At 44.5% G+C, this 14,848-nt stretch overlaps 1 protein-coding gene across 1 annotated transcript in view; it reads left to right on the top strand.

Moving 5' to 3' along the window:
* LOC124552513 (multiple epidermal growth factor-like domains protein 11) overlaps positions 1 to 14,848 on the top strand; it is a 159,153-nt gene that overhangs the window by 87,582 nt on the left and 56,723 nt on the right. The window lies entirely within an intron of this gene.

Below are 14,848 nucleotides of genomic sequence, written 5' to 3'. Positions count from 1 at the left end.
GGTTAAGGGGTGGCCGGATGCCCTTCCTGCCGCCACCCCGTACCCCCCGGGATGGAATTATTGTACCCCAACTGTCTGCATCGAGTGTAATCCATGGAATAGTGTGAATGTGTTCAGATGTCTGCGATCCGTGTAGCTGAGACGGAACATTGGGACCAGCCCGGTATTCACCTAGCAGGATGTGGAGAACCGCCGAAAAACCACACCCAGGCTGGCCGGCACATTGGCCCTCGCCGTTAATCTGCCGGGCAGATTCGATCCGCGGCTGGCGCGCCTACCCGAGTCCAGGAAGCAGTGCGGTAGCGCTCTCAGCTAACCTGGTGGGTTTTTGCAATCTGCAAAATGTGGTCTGCTAAATGCGATCTAGGTTAGGTACAGTGTTATTCTAAATGATGAACCCACTTTCAAAAATTCGTTTGTTATGAAGCAAAAATCCAAAATGAACAAGCTTCGTAGCAATAAAAAGAGGAAGTTTCAAAGCTTTTGGCGGGCAGTGATGGTTTCAGCAGCGGCCAGTGGAGTTAGCGCGGCAATAGGGCCGTCATTCCGTTTCACTGTCAGCTGTGAGTGAGATGGCGATTGTGGAGCACAAGGTTTTCTGCATTCTCGAGTTCACGAATAGTGAGTCGCAAATTGCACTGCAGTGGGCATTTTGTGCCAAATTTGGTATTCGAGTACCGAGCATTAGTCATCGGTTTAGGCAATTTACACAGATTAGGAGTGTGTGCAAAGAAAGCCGGCCGGGGTGACCGAGCGGTTCCAGGCGCTACAGTCTGAAACCGCGCGACCGCTACGGTCGCAGGTTCGAATCCTGCCTCGGGCATGGATGTGTGTGATGTCCTTAGGTTAGTTAGGTTTAAGTAGTTCTAGATTCTAGGGGACTGATGACCTCAGAAGTTAAGTCCCATAGTGCTCAGAGCCATTTTTTTGTGCAAAGAAAAAAGCACAGGCCGACCGCGTGTGTCAGAGGATGATGTCCGACGAACTCGAGAAGTTTTGTATTCAGTCCCAGTGTGCCTACCAAAAGAGCCAGTCGAGAACTTTGAATACCCCAACCAACTGCATGGAAAGTCCTGAGACAGTGTTTGCTCTACAAGCCCTGCCGATTACAACTTGTGCAGGCTGTCAACTCAAATGACAAAGAGAAGCGTCTCCCATTTTGTGGTGATGTGCTAGCAGAGATGGAGGATGACGCATTTCTACAGTGCATAATTTTTAGCTATGAAGTGACGTTCCACCTTTGCGAAAAAGTCAGATACAATGTTCGCATATGGGGTTTGGAAAATCCACATTTACCATTGCAACAGGAAAGAGACTCACCAAAGATCAACGCATTCTGTGCCGTATCCCATACAAGGGTTTAGAGACCATTTTGTATTGTGGAAAGGGCTGTAATGGGAATCAGGTACCTGGATATGTTGGAACAATGGCTGTTCTCTCAGAACTTCATTTTCCAACAGGATGGATCTCTGCCCCATTGGCACTGTGACATATGGGGCTTTTTGAATGACTCCCTTCCTTAGTGCTGGACAGGTTGTAGGAGAGTTGAGGACCTGGCTCTGCACTTCTGGCCACTGAGATCTCCTGATCTCACATCCTGCGACTATTTCTTATGGGGTTATGCGAAGGAAGCTGTTTACGTCCCACCTCTACCGACCACTCTGAATGATCTGCGGAACAATAACACTGCTGCCGTGCACTCTATATCAGCACATATACTTCCGTGTGTGTTGGACGTGTTTGGCTACCACATAGTTCAAATGGTTCAAATGGCTCTGGGCACTATGGGACTTAACATCTTAGGTCATCAGTCCCCTAGACTTAGAACTGCTTAAACCTGACTAACCGAAGGACATCACACACATCCATGCTCGAGACAGGATTCGAGTCTGTGACAATTGCAGCAGTGCGGTTCGGAACTGAAGTGCCTAGAACAGCTGGGCCGTTTGGCTACTGCGTCGATGTTTTGCCGTGCAGCCAACGGCGGCACCATTGAACATTTACAACACCTATCACATTTCTAATTATTAAAACCTAATTAATTACAAATTATGAAACTGATATCAATCATCACTGAAAAAAGTTTGAAACTTCCTCTTTTCATTGGTATAAAGCTTGTTCATTCTGGATTTATACTTGAATAAATACGAAGTTTTGAAAGTGGGTCCATCATTTAGAATAACCTTGTTTATTTGTTGCAAGGATACTAAATTATCTGAGTAGGGATCGATTCTGGCACGTCTCCTATCAAGTATCCACGTTTTGCAACCATCCCACTGTGGTCTTCTTTAGGCGACTTCGGTTAGAGGTATTTGCTATTGGGAAGCCAAGATATCTGAGGAATGGTGTTCCACAGGGATCCATTCTGGCACCTCTCCTATACAGGGCTGTGCCAAGGCCTTGGCGAGATAGGTTCACACCAATGGCGAAGGTACAGGAAGGTGGATGGGGGGGGGGGGGGGGGCGCAAAATCTGACCGAAGAGAAAGAAAGACGGTGTAAGAATGAACTGGGAGAAGCGCCAGAGTTCTCTTGCCCCACGTGTACCTGACTTCTGCCAGTGAGAAGAGGCGTTTCTTTTGGCCCATGACTGTAAACACTACCTGTTGTCACAGTGTCATTTCTTCTAAGTAACATCATAAATATATTGCTAATGCTGAAGTGGTGTCATGTGGGATGTGTGTCAACAGTACACGTGCTACCTGCACAACCAACTCCTGTTCAACAATGGGGATGTTGTTGCTACTTCCCTATGGAATTGTAGGATCACAAATTTGGCGACATGATGTTGAAACACATACGCTGTTTGACGAATGCTTTGGTTTTTGCCGATTTCTTCCATCTGAGGACTGCAATGTAGCTGTTTAAGCTAGAGTGCTTGAAAGTATTTGATAGTATAATAAGTGCAATGGAAAATAGATCTCACATATAACACAACATCTCATCTCACTTTCATTTGCCGTCAGGAATAAGTCAAATGAAAGCTCTGTATCTCATTTTGGAAAATGCGCAGCAGATTTATTGTGCCAAATGTAGCAGAAATATCGGCACAGCTGAGGTAGTTAACGAAACTAGTTAAAGAAATAGCGCCTTTCAAATTCCAGTGTAAACAACAGATGAATCCAGACACAGCTTCCCATTTCGATATTTTAAAATATTTTTCCTTCAAACTATGCGTTACCAGATGGTTATCCAAACATAGAAATCGCTTTGAGGATATTTATGGTAATTCAGCGACTGAAGAATCTTGACAAAGCAGTTACCGAAAGTTAAAGATGATGAATAATCCAGTTAATGTCAAGTATAGGTGAAGCGACTAGCAAATTCAGATAGCTTGTCAGTGGAATACGATATAACTACTAAATTTGTCAGTGACATAATTAATGAGCTTGCTTCGCCGAAAGTAAGGAAATGGAAAAGTAAAATTAAAATAAAAGCACATTTCTTGGAAATGAATGTGTTTTTAACAATTAATTTTAACTCTTTCTCTTTTATTTTCTGTTACTAATTTATGCACTACCAATAATTTACAAAGATGAACTAAAATCTGTTCTTTATCATACATGATGTACAGTAACCACTAACAAAAAAGCATAGATCTCGATTCATTTCCAATTGTTTTGGAGAGTTATGCAATTTTTTGTTAATTCACTATAGTGATACATTTAATTTGTTGTATGAAATATTTTTCACCTATATAGCTCAATTAAGTATTATTAAATCTGTATAGCTCACTTCGGTACAGTTATGCTTCTATTCATTGTCCACGTTGTGCAATCTTCCCACATTGGTCAGCTAAATTCGAACTAAGTTAGCTAGATTTTTTTACAATGCTTAAGCAGTGCTGAGTTCTAGGTATAAAGGATGCAAACGATAACTGTTTACTGTATACCACAGTGGTATCGGGGATAGCGAGACTAACAATTTGATAAAGCACACTTGTGATTTACGAAGCTGAGGGGAAAAAAAGCCTCAGACTGGCCTACAAAAGACACGTATGCTACAACTCGCGCATGCCGCGCCAGATTGTCATTATCTCTTATGCTACCAGCTTAGTCGACCATTTCGTTAAAATGATTAATTTAAAGTCCCCCATGAGGATAATAAGAGAAAAAATACTTTTGGAAATGTTATGCAAAAACTAATTACGTCTACAGTTCGAGCTAACTTTATCTCTCACACACACAAAAGTTTTGCAATAAGAAGCGCAGACAAAGAAATTGATTTATTTGTTAATTTTATGCTGTTATAATTCTGAATATTGTAGGGTATAATTTACTCTCTCTCTCTCTCTCTCTCTCCCCCCCCCCCCCCCCCCCCTTTCCAAGCATTTATTCCGACTTGCAGGGTCTGCTGTTATGGTTAACCGGATTTGGCGTCTTTTTTAAGGGGAGGCCGAATGCCCTTTTGCCGCCCACTCGTACCCCCCCCCCCCCCCCACCCCAGGACGGAATGTGTAGTGTACCCCAGCTGTCTGCATCAAGAGTAATCCATGGAAATGTGTGAACGTGTTGCACATGTCTGCAATGTAACCGAGGTGGTATGGGGGAATCAGCCCGGTATTAACCTAGCGGGATGTGGAAAACCGCCTAAAAACCACACCAAGGCTGCCCAGCGCCAGCCCACGTCGTTGGTCCGCCAGGCGGATTCGATTCGGGGCTGGAGCGCCTATCAGAGTCCAAGAAGCTGCGCGTTAGCGCTTTCAGCTAACCTGACGGATACAGACATTATACACCAAAAAACTAGTGCAGGCACGCGTATTCAAATACATAGATACATAAGCAGGCAGAATACGGCGCTGCGGTCGGCAACATCTCTGTAAGACAAGTGTCTGGCGCAGTTGTTAGATCGGTTACTGCTGCTACAATAGCAGGTTATCAAGATTTAAATGAGCTTGAATGTTGTGTTACAGTCAGCGCACGATCGATGGGACACAGCATCTCCGAGGTAGCGATGAAGTGGGGATTTTCCCGTACGACCATTTCACGAGTGTACCGCGAGTATCAGGAATGCGGTAAAACATCAAATCTCCGACATCGTTGCGGCCGGAAAAAGATCCTGCAAGAATGAGACCGACGACGACTGAAGAGAATCGTTCCACGTGACAGAAGTGCAACCCTTCCGCAAATCGCTGCAGATTTCAATGCTGGGCCATCAACAAGTGTCAGTGTGCGAATCATTCAACGAGACGTCATCGATATGGGCTTTCGGGGCCGAAGGCCCACTCATGTATCCTCGACACAAAGCTTTAACGCATCACCTGGGCCTATCAACACTGACCTTGGACTGTTGATTACTGGAAACATGTTGCCTGGTCGGACGAGACTCGTTTCAAATTGTATCGTGCGGATGGAGGTGTACAGGTATGCAGATAAGCTCATGAATCCACGGACCCTGCATATCAGCAGGGGACTTTTTAAGCTGGTGGAGGCTCTGTAATGTTGTGGGGCGTGTGCATTTGGGGTGATATGGGAACCCTGATGCGTCCAGATACGACTGTGACAGGTGACATGTACGTAAGCATTCTGTCTTATCACCTGCATCCAATCATGTGCATTACGACGAACTTGGGGAATTCTTGCAGGACAATGCAACATCCCAGACTTCCAGAATTGCTACAGAGTGGCTCCAGGAAAACTTTTCTGACTTTAAACACTTCCGCTGGCCACCAGACTCCCCAAACATGGACACTACTGAGCACATGTGGGATGCCTTGCAACGTGCTGTTCAGAAGAGATCTACATCCCCTCGTACTTCACGGATTTATGGACAGCTCTGCAGGATTCGTCGTGTCAGTTACCTCCAGAACTACTTCAGACATTAGTTGAGTCCATGGCACGTCCTGTTACGCACTTTTGCGTGCTCGCGGGGATCCTTCACGATATTGGGAGGATGTACCAGTTTCTTTGGCTCTTCAGTGTTTATTACGCTATGAGACTACGCCGCTGCGTTGTTCGATTACACCGTTTATTACAAAAAGTTATTTCGGTGTGATGGAGTGTATAATACACTACCGGCCATCAAAATTGCTACACCACGAAGATGACGTGCTACAGACGCGAAATTTAACCGACAGGAAGAAGATGCTGTGATATGCAAATGATTAGCTTTTCAGAGCATTCACACAAAGTTGGCGCCAGTGGCGACACCTACAACGTGCTGACATGAGGAAAGTCTCCAACCGATTTCTCATACACAAACAGCAGTTGACCGGCGTTGCCTTGTGAAACGTTGTTGTCATGCCTCGTGTATGGAGGAGAAATGCGTACCATCACGTTTCCGACTTTGATGAAGGTCGGATTGTAGCCTATCGCGATTGCGGTTTATCGTATCGTGACATTGCTGCTCGCGTTCGTGGAGATCCAATGACAGTTAGCAGAATATGGAATCGGTGGGTTCAGGAGGGTAATACGGAACTCTGTGCCGGATCCCAACGGCCTCGTATCACTAGCAGTCGAGATGACAGGCATCTTATCCGAGTGGCATCCGCTTATCTCGATCCCTGAGTCAACAGATGGGGACGTTTGCAAGACAACAACCATCTGCACGACCAGTTCGACGACGTTTGCAGCAGCATGGACCATCAGCTCGGAGACCGTGGCTGCGGTTTCCGTTGACGCTGCATCATAGACAGGAGCGCCTGCGATGGTGTACTCAACGACGAACCTTGGTGCGCGAATGGCAAAATGTCATTTTTTCGGATGAATCCAGGTTCTGTTTACAACATCATGATGGTCGCATCCGTGTGGGGCGACATCGCGGTGAACGCACATTGGAAGCGTGTATTCGTCATCACCATAGTGGCGTATCACCCGGCGTGATGGTATGGGGTGCCACTGGTTACACGTCTCTGTCACCTCTTGTTCGCATTGACGGCACTTTGAACAGTGGACGTTACATTTCAGATCTGTTACGACCCATGGCTCTACCCTACATTCGATCCGTGCGAAACCCTACATTTCAGCAGGATAATGCATGACCGCATGTTGCAGGTCCTGTACGGGCTTTTCTGGATACAGAAAATGTTCGACTGCTGCCCTGGCCAGCACATTCTCCAGATCTCTCTCCAATTGAAAACGTGTGGTCAATGGTGGCCAAGCAACTGGCTCATCACAATACGCCAGTCACTACTCTTGATGAACTGTGGTATCGTGTTGAAACTGCATGGGTAGCTGTACCTGTACACGCCATCCGAGCTCTGTTTGACTCAATGCCCAGGCATATCATTACGGCCAGAGGTGGTTGTTCTGGGCACTGATTTCTCAGGATCTATGCACCCAAATTGAGTGAAAATGTAATCACATGCCAGTTCTTGTATAATATATTTCTCCAATGAATACCCGTTTATCATCCGCATTTCTTCTTGGTGTAGCAATATTAATGGACAGTAGTATACTTCAAATTTTGAAGTAGTTAATTAAACGCATTATAGAATTATGGTTTGCTACGTACATTAGGTGGTCTTGATATCCACATGACATCGACTTCTCAGTTGCTGTCACACTACTGTATAATTCAGGGACTTTTTTGTTGGTTGTGCTATAGTAGGTATTAAACTTTTGCTGGAGCAGTTATTTGTGAAGTTGTCTAATTACGAAATTTTTTCTCATAACGACGTTACTTAACAAGAGCATTGACAGTTGAGTCAGCGGCGTTGTATGGTGGTTGTGTGGGTCATATCTTTTTTCCTACCAGCTATATCATATTGTTTGTATGATTCGAGTTTATCTGGTTCTACGCTCGTATGTTATTTAATCTCCTTTTTTTTTTTTAATTCCTTGGGCCAGATAGTGTCATAATGCCACAAGTTCACAAATAACTACTCCATCAAAAGTTTAATACCCACTATAGCTACACCAACACTAAAGGAGGAAACTTACACTTTAGTGTGACAGCAAGTGAGACATCGATGTCATACGGATATGAACAGCACCTGATGTACGTAGCAAACCGTAATTCCCTAATACGTTAAGTTATCTACACCTTTGCCAGCCTCCGTAGCATAGCGGTAGCGTTACCGCCCACAACGCAGGTGGCCCGGGTTCGATTTCCGGCACGGGACGGTGTTGTGTGTCCATCATCTTTGACTCGCAAGTCACCGATGTGGCGTCAGCTAAAAAGGACTTGTAATACGGCGGCCGAACTCCCCCGAATGGGGCCTCCCGGCCAACAATGCCATACGATCATTTAGTTTTGTCCGCAGCTCGTGATCTTGCGGTAGCGATCTCGCTTCCCGCGCACGCGGTCCCGGGTTCGATTCCCGGCGGGGTCAGAGATTTTCCCAGCATCGAGATGACTGGGTGTTGTTGTCTTCATCACCATCATTCATCCCCATTACGGTCGGAGGTAGGCAATGCCAAACCACCTCCGCTAGGACCTTGCCTAATCGGCGGTGCGGATCTCCCGCATCGTTCCCTACGCTCCTCGGAGTGTGGGACCTCCTCCTCCTGCTGCTCATCATCATCATCATCATCATCATCTACACCAAAGAAATATTGACCAAACTGTCTAGTTTCCACAGATAACCGGAAGGTGGCAATCAGGGCAAAGTAAGCCTATTACAACAAACAACACAGTAGCGTCTTGGTCTCCTAGCATAATATACCAGGAAACGTTAGCGACAGCCCTGGACGTTTGCACAAGCCCCGCCCATTTACCCCCCTCCACACCTACTCCCGCCACACCAACCAAGAGCGCATCAATATGATCTTTGGCAGTCCTCGTCGCTGTCGTGTTTTTGTTCGTCGTTTTTTGTTTTACCACGGTTGTTCATACTAGCAGTGTTGTGCTGTTAGTACTTCTTAGCAGTTTGTTTAATACTGTCAAAATGAAACATACATATCCACTCTCAATAAAGTTATCATACACAAGGTACCTAATCTTGACTGTTGTGGCCAACTGCTGTCAAGACTGATATCTAACAGACATTAAAGTACGATAAGATGTGTTGGAATGACACTGACGAAATTATGTACATATGTTTAACAATAGGCAGCTCTAAAGCTCTCAAATACTGAAGAAGTAATCTCGTGTTTGCTATAAGCAAGCAGTCATAAGAGTTCAGAAGTAAAAATTCACCCATTACACAGGCAAATATTAATGAAGAATGTCACTGTATAAACATCTGACTGCTTACATTACGCATTTCTACATTATCCCACTCTTATATTCTTTAATCTTAATGAGGTAATCAGAAACAAACCAAGACATCGAATTTGCCTTGTTTATGCACAACATTGGGTTTAGACAATCGACATAATGGACAGCATCCTTGACGATACTACCAATTAATATTTCCCAACAGAATTTCCTACACTACGCGAGATGACGGAAATTTGCGCTCACTGCAGTCAACAAATATCAGATGTTTTGATATAGTGCAGATGAAAGCTCATGAAATAAAAAAGACAGTGTGGATACCATTTTTATTTTTCATTCTTATTGATGATTTTTCAACTCGCATATTCAATGAACATATTTCTAATTCTTTTCACAATAGTACTGGAAAAACTGTATTTCGTACTAACTACTGAGGGGGTGACTGGGCGGGACTTGTGCACCGTCCAGGGCTGTCGCTAACGTTAGTTAATATACCATGTGCTTATGATTTAACTTTCCCTATGTAACACGTTATAACACGGAAACTAATTACCACACGAGTACCAAATATCACGGCATAAGTGTATATATTTATTTTTATAGTTATATATTTCATAATTTTATAATTTCCTGAATTCAGGAACATCATCAAAAAACAAATTTGACACCACAACACAGAAGAGACCAGGATGCAATTGGACAGCGGAGCGAAAGAAACAACACAGTGAACACATGAAGAAAATTTGGGCTCAGAAAAAACATAAACAATCATCATAAAGGAATTCAAGTTCAAACGCTCTCTTAAATGGGAATAATCGAAAATAATAATAATTTTGGTTTGCGGTGGCTTTAAATACTGTGGGCTAGCACGAGACTTTTAATTAACTTATACCGCGATAAAACTCGTACGGTCATCGGCTGCCCCGAAGTACGTACGATATAATATTTTTTAAACACAGCGCGCGACCCTCCGCCTTCTAATAAATAGTTTGCGTGACCGCTGCTTTTTAGAAAAGGAAATATGCGTATTCTTACGCAAACTGTAATTATTAATATGAGTCTCAGAGGCTACTGGTTATTTATGTACCAAATTACATAAAGAGTAACTGAGATATTGCGGAATTTAATGATTTTCAATATTTCTTGTTCATTATTTGCAAGGCAAAACTGGAGAGAATCTCGTCTGCCGTTAGGCGGCCAAAATGAAACATACTGAACTCATTCAGTGCTGTGAATTTTGGTAACTGAAATTAATTTTAACTTCTAAATTAATGAAAGATCAAAACTGAAAAGTCTCTCGCATTTACATTTAATAACATGAATCGTCAGCGTAATGGCTGACTAAATCCTGGTAGGGAAGATGAGCTCCCTGCACTACGAAGTTAATTATAATTAATGGTTGCTATCATGAGAGGTGACAAGTCAATAATACACACTTTCTAATAACAATTTCTATTACATTTTTCAAAAATACAGATAAAACTTACGTTAATTATCAGACAGTAGGGAAACCGCGCGACCGCTACGGTCGCAGGTTCGAATCCTGCCTCGGGCATGGATGTGTGTGATGTCCTTAGGTTGGTTAGGTTTAAGTAGTTCTAAGCTCTAGGGGACTGATGACCTCAGATGTTAAGTCCCACAGTGCTCAGAGCCATTTGAACCATTACAATTGCGGCCTACCGCTAGACGAAACAAGAACAGGAGAGATAGTTCAATCAAAGCATTGTCTCTGATCTTCATGGCCTATGCTACACAGAGATTATACCAAAAAACTGTGTTTCGTTAATTACATCGATATTTGTGTTTTGATAATAATAACTTACGTTCTTTACTATTTGTTATACATCGCGCACACGTACACAGTCTTGAAATAATTTGTAATTCACACGTCTCATAACAAAAACTTCCTTTCCCTTTCTCTAAATGTCCATTTATGTGACGTACCGTCACACAAAGTTGGTAACATTAATGTCAGGAGCATGGGGTGCATGAATCACAGCGCCACTGTCCAGTTCCAACTATGGCCACCAGGTGTCGTGATCACTCATCGTGATTCACTGTCTCACACACCTGACCAGTCACAGCGCACTTGACGTGTCAACATGAGCTTGGATAAAAGGAGCAGGGCATCAATGGTGAAGCTCTGTTATCAAAACAACAGTAATGCTGCAGCTGCACTTCGAGAATATCGCCGGCTGAAAGAATTATGGAAGGGTCCTCTTTCTCCATCTGCTGTGCGAAGCATGGTGAAAAAGTTCGAATCAACTGGAGAACTGGGCGTCGCTCCGGGAAGAGGCCGATGACCGGTTGCACCACAGGTGGTTGATGAAATCACTGTTGCTGTGGCAGACAACGCTGTGGGCAACTCCCGAGCGTCAGGCAGTGCGCGTCCTGTGTCACGACAGTTGCACATCCCGTGGTCCACTGTACGGAAGGTGCTTCGAACCATTCTCAAATGGTACCCGTAGAAGATCCATATTGTACAGCAGCTTGCACCACAGGACGCACAACTACTTGTTGATTTCACTGACCACTTTCTCGCAAGGATTGAAGTTGACAACGGCTGGCTGTCCACTTTCTCGCAAGGATTGAAGTTGACGAGGGCTGGCTGTCCACTTTCTCACAAGGATTGAAGTTGACGAGGGCTGGCTGTCCACTTTCTCACAAGGATTGAAGTTGGCGAGGGCTGGCTGTCCACTTTCTCGCAAGGATTGAAGTTGATGAGGGCTGGCTGTCCACTTTCTCGCAAGGATTGAAGTTGATGAGGGCTGGCTGTCCACTTTCTCGCAAGGATTGAAGTTGACGAGGGCTGGCTGTCCACTTTCTCGCAAGGATTGAAGTTGACGAGGGCTGGCTGTCCACTTTCTCGCAAGGATTGAAGTTGACAGGGGCTGGCTGTCCACTTTCTCGCAAGGATTGAAGTTGATGAGGGCTGGCCCTGGACCATCCTATGGACAGACGAAGCTCACTTTTCTCTGGCAGGTGAGGTGAACACACAGAATTGCAGAGTCTGAGGATCTTCACCTCCAGTCACTGTGTATAAACTTCCTCTGTATGGTGAACGTGTCACCGTATGGTATAGCTTCACGGCTACGTTCATGATTGGCCCATTCTTTTTTGAACAGGTTGGCGCTCAAGGACCAAAGACGTGCAGTGTGACTGGCCAGCGTTACCGCGATATGCTTCGGCAGCATGTCATACCCGCCCTACAGCAGAGAGACGCATTGAACTCTATAGTTTTCGTGCAAGATGGGGACCCACCACACTTCGCTCGAAAAGTTTACCTATTTCTCCTAAACACATATGGAAACGATCAAATTATCAGCTGGTCGTTTCCAAATGCTTGACCGGCATGATCATCTGACCTCACTCCCTGTGATTTTTGGTTGTAGGGTTACTCGGACAGGGTTTACCAGGGGAACATACACACACATGTGCTGATCTGAAGAGCAGCATATGAAGAGAGGTAGCCAGCATACCTACTGGCATGCTTCGTTCTGCTGTGCAGAAGGCAACCCTGCGCTTTCAGTCTCTTCTCGACTCTGATGGGCGCCGTTTTGACTCCCTTTTGTAGCAGTAATGATACTGGTATGTAATGGTATGATGAACCGTAGCAGCACATTCAAAGTGTTTCAGTTGAATGGATTCTGCATTATTTCTCGTCCAATATCCTTGAAATCAATGCTACCAAGTTTGGTCCTCATACGGTAATTAGTTTCCGTATTATAACATATTAACTAGGGAAGTCTTAATTATAAGCACCCAGTATAATGTCCTTACATGACATATACGACGCAGCGGACCCAGGCGAGTACAAATTACCACAAACGTCAATTTTACATTTTTAAGTCCATGAATAGGATTTTTTAAACATTCAAATGGCTCTGAGCACTATGGGACTTAACATCTGTGGTCATCAGTCCCCTAGAGCTTAGAACTACTTAAACCTAACTAACCTAAGGACATCACACACATCCATGCCCGAGGCAGGATTCGAACCTGCGACCGTAGCAGTCGCGCGGTTCCGGACTGCGCGCCTAGAACCGCTAGACCACCGCGGCCGGCTTTAAACATTCAAGGACGATTTTAGCCAAAAGCTCTTGTTTCGTGCATGCACTGTAGCTTAGGCAGTTTCTGTAGGGGAATTTAAGGTTATGTTCCGGGTTAATAGACCCCAAAGAGTCCCATGCCGATTTGCTCTTTTCTACTTCGCCTGCACCACTGTGGTACATTGTAAACAGTTATCATTTTGAAACTTCCTGGCAGATTAAAACTGTGTGCCGTACCGAGACTCGAACTCGGGACCTTTGCCTTTCGCGGGCGAGTGCTCTACCACCTACGCTACCCAAGCACCACTCTCGCCCCGTTCTCACAGCTTTACTTCTGCCAGTACCTCGTCTCCTGCCTTCCAAACTTAACAGAAGCTCTCCTGCGAATCTTGCGGAACTAGCACTCCTGAAAGAAAGGTAGAGCACTTGCCCGCGAAAGGCAAAGGTCACGAGTTCGAGTCTCGGTCCGGCACACAGTTTTACTCTGCCAGGAAGTTTCATATCAGCGCACACTACGCTGCAGAGTGAAAATCTCATTCTGGAGTTATTATTTTGACCCAGTACACAGGGTATTTCAGGAGTAACAACAAATATCTTAGATGGTGATAACTAAAGGCTAATTCGAATAGAAGATTCCATACAACATGTAGCCAATCATTATTGCTCACAGGAATTCAGCTCTTAGAGAAGGTACCCCTAGCAAATACATACAGAAACGTTAAGAAAAGGCAGAATCACACCTTTGCTTTCACGCAATACCGAATTCCCTTTAGAACACTGTATGTAGCTCTTATGTGGTCCTCTTGATGTTCCGTTTTCAGTTTTTTTTATTTGCAGACTTCGATTCTCAAGCACCTTCACAGACGAAAATCTAAATGGTAAAGTACAGGGACGTAGGTGGTCAAGAAACGTGACTATTTCTGCTAGTCCATCTCCCAGGGAATGTAGGGCTCAGGTGATGAGTCACCAGATGACTAGAATGTGTGGGATCCCTGTCACATTCGAAGGTCATACCCTTTTGTTTTGTTTTTGAGTCATCACTCTACGTCCTCAATTATTTTCTGGATGTGTTATGTACAGTACTTACTTCTGCAGCTCCCTCTAGTAGCATCGAAGTCATTCCCTGAAATCTTAACAGATGTCCTACCGTCCTGTCTCTTCTTCTTGTCAGTTTTTTTATATATTCCTTTCCTCGGCGATTTACCTTATCGGTGAACCTAATTTCTAACATCTATTTTCGTAGAAGAAAAAAAAAACTTTTCCAATAATTCTGGAAGCTGAGGTTCAAGACAGTGTCCACAACGGGGACGTGAAAGATGATGCAGTAACTCGAAAGGCCGAATGAGCTGATTATCTCTTGCATCACACCACACATTTACAGAGAGGCGCTCTTGAAAATGTCTCCTCAAAGGCGTGTGGGTTTTCGTCGGCCCACCAATGTGAGTTACAACTATTATTGATACAGTCATGAGAGAAAATGGGTTCATCAGTAAACAGTGTTTACGTGATTACTTGGTGGTTGGCAATTAGAAAGTGAAAAAGTTTCAAACATTCACTGTCGTCTCCTTCTCGCGGGTGTAGAATCCGCTGTAAATAAGGATAAAGGCTGTTCGTGCCTGATGTCCTTTATATTCTCGTATATATATATTGGTACTGATAGGAAGGTGTCGGTGAGTGGCTCGCTGCCGGAGGTGTTTGGAA

Source organism: Schistocerca americana, chromosome 10, assembly GCF_021461395.2.
Source record: "Schistocerca americana isolate TAMUIC-IGC-003095 chromosome 10, iqSchAmer2.1, whole genome shotgun sequence".
Lineage (NCBI taxonomy): Eukaryota > Metazoa > Arthropoda > Insecta > Orthoptera > Acrididae > Schistocerca > Schistocerca americana.
This window is presented reverse-complemented; position numbering and strand designations above follow the sequence as displayed.